The following is a 10,854-nucleotide window of genomic DNA, read 5'->3' as shown; positions in this document are numbered from 1 at the left end:
TTAACACCCATGATAAACCACACAAAGTGAAATAATATGTCCACTGTTCATTTTGTTCGACGATGTATCTATTTCGTCGGTAAAAAGCTCCTTTACCGATGATTTTTTCATCGGTAAAAAGTTCCTTTATCGACGATATTGTATAACATCGGTAAAAATAACAACTCCTTCATCGGAAAGGACACCAAGGGATCTTTTGCCGATGAACTATTTGGTTCGTTAGGAAAAATTATATTTACCGATGAAATAATCGTTAGGAAAATAGTTTTCACCAGCAATACATAATGTCATCGGGAAAAGTTTTCAGGTCGTCGTTGTAAATGGTGGCGAGAACATATTTAGTCGTGGCAAGAATCTTTTGCCGTCGAAATATGATTTTGTCAGGGAAAGTCATGTTTACCGACTAAATTGATTTCATCGGAAATAAGTTCGTCGGTAAAAGGCCAATTTCTTATAGTGTAGCCATGCTCATCACTTCAAGACTGGTTTAAAACTCAAGTATTGATTCCGAGCTTATCATTTTCTCGTTCTTTTTCTAGTTTTTGATTTTATATTGACAGTCAATTTTCATTCATTCTTTTTATTTTTGCATTCTTTTTCCGATTTTTCATTCTTTTCTATTTTTTCATTATACATGACCTTTTTGTCGATCTCTTATTTTTTAACTAGTTCTTTTCTTCTTTTAAGGTGGATAAAATTCTCCAAAATTGATTCTCACCATCTATCAATGATTTAATACTAACAATCAGAACTTCTAGCATGTCTTACAGAAGACAAATTGAATGTGTCTTTTGATTTAGATTAACATGATATTCAAATTTTCTTTTAATCCATTGAGCGTAAGAACTTAGCTGATCCAACTCCAACAATCCAAAATTCAATCGCTATCCTATCATACTCACAACATTCTTAAATACAAAATTCTTCGCTTGCCAAACATATTTCAACTTGAAACATTGAAATTTTTTAAAATTTTTGCTCAAAACTGAGAAAACACTGATTAGTTTACCTAATCCCCCATCCACAACCTAAAAATATACATTGTCCTCAATATAAAAGAAAGAAGCATGTAATGCAAAAGAGACAATGAAAAGAAAAGAGAAGTGATGGAAAGGTAATTCTTGAATAAGGAATTTTGAGGCTTTTTCAATGATCTCAGTGTGAAGATGGGTTAGCACAAGAATTAAACCAATAGGAAGTAAATTATCCTAAACAGCAAAAAGTAAACTATCCTAAATAGCGAAAAGCAAATTATCCTAATCCTAACATATAGGAAAGTAATAAACCTAGATAACCTCCGTCAGACTAGGAGGTCAATCTTGGTACACAAGCTCAATCAGAGGTATGGACATGTCCTCTGAATCAAATTTCTCAACAAATGGCTTTAATCGATGTCCATTCACTTTGAATTGGATTTTGAATCTCGACAGCCCTATGAGGATAAACATTAGTAATTGTGAAAGGGTCAGTCCATCGAGATTGGAGTTTACCAAGAAAAAGATGTAACTGATAATTGTATAAAAGGATCTTCTAACCTGGTGTGAATGATTTCTGAAGAATATGTTGGTCATGAAACACCCTCATCTTGTTCTTGTAAATTCTCGAGTTCTTGTATGTGTCATTCTTGATCTCTTCAAGTTCATTCAACTGCAGTTTGCGCAATGAGCCAGTGTTGTCCAAATTGAAATTCATATTTTTAATAGCCCAGTAAGCCCTATGTTCCAACTCCACAAGCAAGTGGCAAGCATTCCCATGGACAAGTCTAAAGGGAGACATTCCATGTAACGCCTTGAAAATCGAGGGTCGAGCATACGCTCAACTCCTGAGTTCCAACGCATCACTTATGCAACATAGATAATGATGATTAAATGTTGTTTGTATTAGTGCATTAAACATGAATGGGATTATACGAAATCAGCATATCATACTCCAGAGACAATTAGATTATGCAAGCGGAAGACTGTGATAAGTATAAAAAGCATATAAGTGGTTATAGGTCCCCGGAGTATGAACATGATACCAGGTTAAATAGTTACTTGTATAGTTCCAAAGTATACAAAATGATAAAGTGTGATGTCATCTAATCCATATCCCTGTAGCCCTGATGATGCAACTCCAGGTCTACATAGACCTGCTAGAGAGTTGCAGGTAGGAGAACTCCTCATCGTCGTAGAAGGCCGAATCTAAATCGTAAGCCTCGCCATCATCTGAAACTATAACAGAGTCTAGTTGCTGTTTTAAAACACCATCCCATAGTGGGAGTGAGTGATCAACTCAGTGGAGCTATAAGGCAAAGGTTAAGATGTTATCAATTCAGTCAAGCAGTAATGATAAAGCAATATAATAAGCATTCTTAGGTACTCTGGTTAATGCAAGGATGATATGTATTAATGATGCATGCCCTTGCCTGCACTCCCTCTACAACATCATCTCACAGTCGCGCATGATAAACTCCCACTATGCGCAACACCCACGCTAAAGGCACATGCAATGTGGTGTATGGTCATGTTAGCCAAGTTCTTAATTAGACCCATTCATACAGCAGATTTGAGAAGCTAAGGTACTTTCCTTTTATATCATTTACCCAAATAATGATCCATCTAAGGTTGTCAATCCTAGTTAATCACATACGATAGGCAAGGTCGCGAGTTTACACTATAGGTTGCTACGGGAGGCTCGTCACCTCAACGTAGGCTTAATTCACACTCGAGATTACTAAGAGGGGCTCGTCACCCGATCGTAGGCCTATTTTATACTCGAGGTCACTACGGAAAAGGCTCGTCATCTTAGCATAGGCCGACAGCTCGAATACAATATCTCATACCACCGTATTCAGCTTACGAGTTTGGTTTGCTCACTGGACACTACGGGGAGGCTCGTCACCCGAGTATAGGTCGATAGCTCGACCACGGTGTCCCATACTACTATGCCCAGCTCATGAGTCTTAGCGGATTGTGATACCAAGGTTAAACAGGTTTTCAATGGTAAGTGGTACCTTAGATTCAAACAGTAGCGTCCATACATGGTAAACATACATTAGGCCAATCATGTTACTTGACAAGCTCGACTGGTACGAGCGTACGTTGAATTAATCAACATGGAGTGCATACGCACTCCTCGTGGCCTAACTACTATCAATAATCACCATACGACTCGGATTCATCAGACATATCTGTCATGGCGAAACTAGTTTGGCCACTTATCGTAAACTGTTACCAATTGCCTGGACTACGTATTAGCCCCAATCATACTCAAACACAGTAGGCATTCATATATGATAGTCAAAATAGCATGTGACAATCAATTCAAATATAAATCTCATTCGAGCACTTTAACAAACACATAGTGTACATGTTTCATATATAGGTATCTCACCCATAAATGACGTAGTAGTAAGATAGGTTACATGAAGGAAATTTTAACTACAGATAAGGTAATTGAGAATCCTATCTCAACACCCTCATTAAATACATTTCAACAAGCATTTTCTCATTTAGGCATTTTATCAAACACTTAGGCTACACATATCGACATACATGTAATAAATTAGTTATAATGTATATTATAGCAATTCCTTTCACAAGGGAATTGTCACACATACAACAATCATGTATTCTCAATAAATTATCATGGCAAGCACAAATCATCATTTCATGTTCGTTCAAACATTTCGACAAACACATAGAATGCATTATATTCAACATAGTTCATATATATGTGTAATACACGGAAAAACATCGCATCTAAGCATATGTGATAGCAATCAAGTCAGTCATAAATCATTAACTGACATTGAAAGCCTTGAAAACCATAACCTAAATATTTATAGTCAGCACCTTCTGTCGGTAAACTCGTATCGAACTTAGTTCGAACACTGCGCCTTTGTCGACGGCACAACGACTACTAAATCATGAAATAGGATAGCAATTCCACCGATCTACCTATCTGGATACCTAAAACAGATTAGGTTTAGGATTCCTTACCCAAAAGTGGATTCAAAATCGGTGGTATAGGAATACAGAAGAGGTGATTCAGCACGTGGAGTTGCGGGAACGAATCCCAGCAACTATTTCTTACTCTCTCTCTCTCTTCTCCTTACTTGCTCCTTCTCTTTTCTCTCCTCCCTCCTAGGGTTAGGAATTTCATGTGGAATGAGAGAGGGGTGGGTTAAGGCCCTTATATAGGCCCAGAATTGATGTCAATGGCCCTAGGGCCATGGTATACTTAAGTTATAGCCAAAAGTTGTCTATTTCGGGCCAACGGAGCTCATTTGGAGGTATATTTCCTGCATACGGTCTGAATAAAGTTCCCTGACAATGTATTTATGTCAGGTTAAAGTTTTGGTCTGATCGAGTTTATAGATCGACCACGGAGGACCAGTTTCTGTTCAATGACCATCATCACTTGATCAGGGCCATAAGTACACTGACATGTGTAGGAAATTTTCCCTAATCCAAGGGTGTAGTTGGGTCAGAATCTAACGATCTAAAACCTTGTATTTGGCCTACAAGTGAATGGCCCAATTCACTTAAGTTTGAGTTTATTTTCTAAAGAAATTCGCGTTTCTCACACACTTCGCTCCGGGCTCAAGTTGTGTGTTTCTAGATACTAATTGGACTTGATTTCTGAGATGGCTGTCAAGTCTAGTAAGGTGGTCATAACCGTAGAGTTTCACGATAATCAGACTTTCGACGGTGATCCAGGTCGGATACGGAGTTTCAATGTGCTCCTGAGAGCAACTGGGTTTAGAGATTGATCCTAGGTTTTTAGGTAATGTAGAGTTAGCGATTTTGCTAGTTTTGGGTCTTGCAGTTCATATAGAAAATGATTCGAGCTAATTCGCTGATCAATTCAATTTAGTACTTAATTAATTTTCATCTAATTTCTAAAGAATTTAATCCTTGATGATTTCTGCCTGAGGTGGTACTCGGGTCTTTGTATGGATTTTTCCGAGATGTTACATTCCAATAGGTGTCTTAAATGTAATACAATAAGCCCATAAGGTATCGGTCAATTGGATTGACCAATCTTTACGGTTAGGGTTAACCATTTTCTCCAGAATATGTTTAATTTTTCTATTGGAAATTTTAGCTTGCCCACTTGTTTCTAGGTGGTATGGAGTGCTCACTTTGTGGGAGATGTCATATTTCTTCATTAAGTTTACAAATGGCCTATTACAAAAATGTGAACCTCCATCACTAATGATGGCTCGAGGTGTTCTAAACCAGGAAAGGATGTTCTCGTTTAAGAATTTAATGACCATTTGATTATCATTATTCTAGCATGGAATCGCTTTAACCCATTTAGTGACATAGTCTACTGCTAGCAAAATATATAAATTTCTAAAATATTGGGGGAATGGTCCCATGAAATCGATACCCCAGCAATCAAATGCTTCAATGATCAGAATAAGGTTCAAAGGCATCATATTTCGATGGAATAATGCTCACAATTTCTGACAACACTCACAAGCTTTGCAAAACTGATGAGTGTCCTTGAATATAGTGGGCCAGTAAAAGCCACACTGTAGAATTTTGGCTATGGTCTTTTTAGCAGAAAAGTGACACCATAGGCCTCGGTAAAGAATTTTTTTCTTATCTTGTAGAGTCAAATGTATTGGCGTGAAACCTATGGTAAGATAATTAGCAATATCTGCAAAACAAGTTAAATGAGAGACTTCAAATAATTGTTCATCAGGGAACATGTCATTTATATGTGTCATCTCAAGGGAATTAGAGAGATCAAGGTGGGAAAGATGGTCATCCACTACATTCTCTACTCCCTTTTTAACTTTTATTTTCAAATTAAATTCTTGGAGTAGGTGGATCCATCTTATCAAGCGGGGCTTAACATCATTCTTAGAAAGAAGATACTTGAGCGTCGCATGATCTTGGGTCTGATCAAGTATGGCCTAAATTTGTCCATGGTGAACACTATGGCTAAGAGTTCCTTTTTCATAGTAGAGTAATTCACTTGTGCAGGATTTAAAGTTTAACTTGCGTAGTGTATAACGTAGGGCTTCTTTTCTATTTTCTGACCTAACACCGCCCTAAGAGCATAATTGGACTCATCACATATAATTTCAAAAGGAAGGTTCTAGTTGGGTGGCTGCATGATAGGTGTAATGGTTAGCATGCTCTTGAGCTTAGAAAAAGCTTCCTGGCATTGCTCAGTCCACTCATATGGTACATCCTTTTGAAGTAGATTGCACAAAGGACGAGAGAGGTGACTAAAGTCCTTTATGAATCTTCTATAAAATTCGGCGTGTCCTAAGAAGGATCACATATCTCGTATGTTCTTTGGTGGAGGTAAGTTAGAGATAAGATCAATCTTAACCTTATCTACCTCAATTCCCTTAGACGAGATGATATGTCCAAGGACAATCCCCTTACAAACCATGAAATGGTACTTCAATTTAGTACCAAATTTTTTTCCTCACATCACTTTAGCACACATTTAAGATTCTCCAAACAATCGTTGAAGGATGGACCAATGATAGAGAAGTTGTCCATGAAGACCTCTAAATATTTCCCCCCCATGTCAGAAAAAATACTCATCATGCATCGCTGAAAAGTGGAGGGGCATTACACAATCCGAATGACATCCTTCAGTAAGCAAAGGTGCTAAAGGGATATGTGAATGCGGTCTTTTCCTGATCTTTAGGAGCCATCTCTATCTGGTTGTAGCCCGAATACCTGCCAAAGAAGCAATAATATGAGTGACTAGCTAGCCTTTCCAAAATTTGATCAATAAATGGCAAAGAAAAAGGGTCCTTCCTCATGACGGTATTCAACTTCCTGTAGTCAATGCACATTCTCCAACCAGAAGTGACTCTTGTTGGCACTAGTTCATTGTTGGCATTGGATATGATGGTGATTCCAGACTTCTTAGGGGTCACCTGAATTGGACTCACCCATTGGCTATCGGATATAGGGTATATAATGCCCACATTTAATAGCTTAAGAACATCAGCCTTAACCGCTTCCTTCATGTTTGGATTTAATCTTCATTGTGGTTGTCGGGAGGTCTTCGCATTATCATATAGATAAATGTGGTGAGTACAAATCAAAGGGTCAATTCCCTTGAGGTTCGCAATCGACCATCTAAGGGCTCCTTTGTGCTCAATGAGAGTAGCGGCTCAAGGTGAGAGAAATCACCACCGAGTATGCCTCATCTTGACCTAAATAAACATATTTTAATTCAAATGACAAAGGTTTTAGGTCAAGCTTCGGTGCCTTGAGGTTAGACAGTAGAGGTACTACATCAGTTTGAGGTAATTTTTCGAATTGTGACCTCCACCGGTTAACTTCATATACCGGTACAGTTTAAGCATGACACATGTTTCTCTAATCATATCATTATCTAAATCATGGGAGTGGACCATACACATTTCTAGAGGGTTAAAGAATAAGGTCATCAGAGTTCTATGCTCCATAAAAGAATCAATCAAGTTAATATTAAGGGCATTGTCATCATCCTCTGCCTGTTTGTTCATATTAAAAAAGATATTGAGATCCAATGTCATATTTCCAAAAGATAAATTCATGACTCCATTCCTACAGTTGATGATTGCATTTGAAGTGGCAAGGAATGGGCTACCAAGGATGACGAGAATTTGAGTGCTCATGTCCATGATGGGTTGAGTGTCTAGGATAATAAAATTTACTGGATAGTAGAATTTATCAACTTAGACCAACACATCCTCAATTATCCCTCTCGGTACACAAACTGAGCAATCAGTAAGTTGTAATGTGGTCCGGGTAGGTTTTAATTCACCTAGACCTAGTTATTCGTAAACCGAGTATGGGATTAGATTTACACTCGCTCCTAAATTAAGAAGTGTGTGCCCAATCCAGTAATTCCCAATTATACAGGCGATGGTTGGGCTACCACGATTTTTGTACTTCTATGGCACATCTTACTTTAGGATGGCACTCACTTTTTCTGTCAAAAAAAATTTCTTTTGAATATTTTACCTTCTTTTGGTCATGCATAAGTCTTTCAAAAATTTGGCATATGAAGGTATTTGTTTAACGGCATCCAACAAAGGAATATTGACCTTTACTCGTTTCTGCACCTCTAGAATATCCTGAGAGTTAGAGAGAGGTTTTGGTGCTATCAACCATTGGTGGAATGGAGCAACTAGTTTTCTTTGAAGTTCCAGTTCTACCTCATGTGGAGCATCACTAGGTCTATCAGTCTCATCTACATCCGGGTCCTTAGGCTTATCCGCCCTTACCGGAATAGATTTGTCAATTATCTTCCCACTCTTAAGAGTTGTGATAGACTTAGATTGCTCCATTGGATTTCAAGAGCTTGGTTCACTAACTCCCTATTGCGGTTTAGAATTGGAGATAGGTTGGGCAAGAAGCATCCCTTTCTCTATAACTGTAATGCATGAGTTTATCTTTTGTATAGCCTTTGTGAGTTCTTGTAAGGCTTGAAGAGTACTTTGTTGGATGAGCACTTAAGAATTTTGAACCAATTCCTCTTGAGGTTTCCTTTGATTTAAGAATTGATTAGGGATTCCTTGAGGTGTAACAGACTGTTCATTCCTCCAACTGAAATTTGGATGATTTTTCCAGTTAGAGTTGTATGTGTTCGAAGTGAGTCCCTTGAAAGGCCTTTGGTAGTTGTTTACGACATTTGATTGCTCATTCAATATTTCTTGAAACGCAGGTATTGTTGAGCAATTTTCAGTTATATGAATGTTGCAAGCACAAATACTGCAGACAACTTCCTTATCCTTATCCTTCCTAAGTTCCATGGCCTCGAGTTTCCTTGTGAGATTGGCCACTTTAGCATTGATATCATCTTCCTCTTTTAAAAGATATATTCCACCTCTCCTTTGATTGAGTAGGCTTAAACATGATTCTTGTTCTCGGGGAGATGTCCCATGATTGTGCTGTTTCAACAAGTTTATCAAAGTAATCCCACACTTCATCGACATCTTTGTTCAGGAATTCCCCATTACACATCGTCTCGACAAATTGGCTCATGGAAGATGTCAATCCTTCATGGAAAAAATTTGTTATGCTGCATGTTTCAATACCATGTTGTGGGCATAAACTAACAAGATCCTTGAACTGCTCCCAACATTGGAAGAATGTTTCATCTTCCCTTTGGGCGAAGTTCATGATCGACTTTCTGATGGTGTTCGTTTTATCATACGTGAAGAATTTCTTTATGAACTCCCTTGTCATGTGATTCCATCTGCCAATAGATCGTGGATATAATGAATGTAACCATGTCTTAGCCTTTTCTTCTAAGGAGAAAGGAAAGAGTTTCAGCCAGATTGTGTCCTCATACACATTAGGAAAGTATAAAGTGGCTATGATCTCATCAAACTCTTTCAAGTGTAAATATGAATTTTCATATTCAAGCCTAAGGAACTTTAGAAAGAGTTGGATCACTCCTGGCTTGATATCTATGTTTCTTGTATTTTTTTGGAAAGACCACACAAGGAGTGCTCACTCACACCGGTTGTAAATAGTCTCGTAAAGTACGAGGCGGGGGTGATCGATGCACCTAATTTTCATCCTGGATTTCCTCCACCCTAGGTTGGGGTGGATTTGGAGGTTGATTGGCTAGTTGATTGACAACAATAACTTTAGTTAACTCTGTGGATCTCGAGTGGTGTCTAATCCTATGATGGATAGATAACCCTTCAACCAATCCTCCTTCACTCAAGAGACATCGAGTATTATTGCGAACCAACTTGGGCATGAAACACTCTCAACCCTCAAGTTCAGAATCTAACCTAAACCTAAAAAATAAAGAGGGAAATAGAAATCTACAAATAGAAAGAGAGAGAATTAGAAAGAAGTTACTAAATTAGAAGTTTTTATATTGGGATCCTGCAAAAGAAAAAGGAAAGTGAATTAGTTTCTAAAAAAGAACTAAGAAAGCAACCTAGTTTCTAAAAGCGAAAAGGGAAAGTTTCTAAAAGTAGAAAGTAAATTAGTTTCTAAAACATATTAGGAAAGGAAATTAGTTTCTAAAAATAGAAAAGGAAAGTTTCTAAAGCTAGAAATAGAAAGCTAAGTTAGTTTTTAAAATAATTCAGAAAAAACCCTAACCTAAAAATAGAAAGTAGAAAAATCCTAATCTTAAAGTACTTCCAAAACTAGTTAATCTTAGAAAAACGCAACCATTAATCCCCAGCAATAACGCTAAAAACTTGTTCACAACCTCAAGTGTAAGGTCACGATGTAGTAATAATCTCAGTGAGACCAAGGTCGAATCCACAGGGATTAATCTTGTGTGTATTCTGAAAGCAACTAGAAGTAAAACTAGAAGAAGATCTAAATCTAAATTAGAAATAAAAAGGAAGTAATTATGAAGTGTTTAATTAGAAAACTTGAGGATTTAAAAGTGGGAACTAGGGTTTCCAAGGATCCACTTGTAACAATCAGGGAATTACTATGCTTGATTCAAGGACACAACTAGAATCAGATTCCTATCTTATCCAGTTAGAAGATATAGCAATTAAGATCAAATCTAAGCTTCCATTGATCTAATTCTCAATGGATGAGAGTTGTGAGAACTGAAAGTGATTCCATCACTTAACCATGCCCTGGAGACAATGATAAACGACAGGATATACCAATTCCACAATCAATCATAAGAGAATTGTGAAGGTTAGAAGGGATTCCATCATCCAATCATGCCCAAGGGACAATGGTGAACAACAGAATTTCCTAATTTCACAATCTCAAAGTAAGAAAAGAAGATACTCAAAGTTATTACAAATCTATTGTAATTTAAGTCACAACAAACCATTAAAAACTGAAAGTATTCCTTAAATATCAAATTAGAATCAAAGTAAGTTCAACATAAACATCAATCAAAGCA

General features: G+C 37.4%; 1 non-coding gene across 1 annotated transcript; it reads left to right on the top strand.

The window, feature by feature from the left end:
• The first annotated feature begins 9,048 nt into the window (after window positions 1–9,048).
• Window positions 9,049–9,155, top strand: LOC131238411 (small nucleolar RNA R71). Its single transcript, XR_009167820.1, has one exon. It is a non-coding gene; the product is annotated as a small nucleolar RNA R71 (small nucleolar RNA).
• Window positions 9,156–10,854: the final 1,699 nt, after the last annotated feature.

Source organism: Magnolia sinica, chromosome 2, assembly GCF_029962835.1.
Source record: "Magnolia sinica isolate HGM2019 chromosome 2, MsV1, whole genome shotgun sequence".
Classification (NCBI taxonomy): Eukaryota; Viridiplantae; Streptophyta; class Magnoliopsida; order Magnoliales; family Magnoliaceae; genus Magnolia; species Magnolia sinica.
Note: the sequence above shows the minus strand (reverse complement) of the source record. Positions and strands in the feature narration are given on the sequence as shown.